We start from the raw sequence: 1,315 nt of genomic DNA, 5'->3' as shown, positions 1-1,315 counted from the left end.
CACACACACACACACACACACACACACATAAATAAATAAATAAAATTAAAAAAAATAATAAAAAAAGAATCACATTAGGGGAGAAATAGTACAATTTCAATCCTCTTTTCTATAGCTGGTCACAGGGTCATAGCTGGTATTTAGAACTAGCTATCTTTGGGGCCAGGGAGATGGCTCAGTGGAATAAGCACTTGCCTGGCAAGCGTAAGGGCCTGAGTTCAATCCCCGGTTCCACCAAAAAAAAAAAAAAAAAAAGAACTAGCTATCTCCTTCCACTCCCCATTCCGTATTCCTCTGGCCTTCAGCAAGCACCTCGGCAGGTCTTGGTTCTTTCTCTGGTGGCGTAACCCATACTTTCAGTTCAAGGCTCTGGGCCATTTGTCACTGTGCCTATATTAGGTTGCTATGGTTTCCCACTGATTTTAATAACAGGGCATGGTGATACTAAGAGGCTCCCTGAAGGGATCGCCTGCACTCCATGTATATTCTTCCTTTCCTCCATTGTGGAGTAGCAATCCAAGTTACCCTTGATATTCTGGGCCAGACACCCCTGACAACACTGTGACTCTCTTTGCAGCTTGTTTCCTCAGGGACATGCGGAGACCACAATGACCTGGGAAAGTCTTAGCTTTCAGTTTGATGGTATTACTGTTGTGCTTCCTCACTGATAGATCAGGACTCAAAGTCTCTCAGACACCCTGCCCCCAAACTCTCTCCCCCTTGACCCCACGCAGAGCCAAACCCAAAACCGCAGAACAGGTCCACCTGACTTTGACCTGGGCGAAACTCTCCTTTGTTAACATTAAATGTCCCCCACAGACCAGGTAGCCCTGCTAAGATTAGCTCTCCCTTAGCTGTTCCAGCCAGCGATCGATCACCCTCTCTGAAAGATCCTATAAAGTCTCCTGTCCCCGCTTTGTTCATAGCTGTCTTGCTCCTCTAGACAGCTAGCCTGCTTGGTGCCCCCAATAAATCTTCTACTCACGTCAGAATGCCTGGTCTGGTTGATTGCGTGGGTTCAGACCTAACACTCATATAAGCCTTCCTCTTCTGTAGCTAAAACTTCTAAACCAGCAGAACATAAGGTTGTAGAGTCAGGAAGCAAAACTTTTGCTAGAGGATCACTAGAGAGTAATGATGACTTTGACCCCTATTCCTTTTTTTTTTCGACCCTTGACTCCTGGACCCATGAATCCTGGTTATGGGAGAAACAGTACCATATAGTGAGCGCCGATTCAAAAGATATTCTTGGGCTGGAGAGATGGCTCAGTGGTCTAAAGCACCTACTTGGAACAAGCTTGGCAAAGCACAGGGA

Source organism: Octodon degus, unplaced genomic scaffold (genome assembly GCF_000260255.1).
Source record: "Octodon degus isolate 3935 unplaced genomic scaffold, OctDeg1.0 scaffold00112, whole genome shotgun sequence".
Classification (NCBI taxonomy): Eukaryota; Metazoa; Chordata; class Mammalia; order Rodentia; family Octodontidae; genus Octodon; species Octodon degus.
This window is presented reverse-complemented; position numbering follows the sequence as displayed.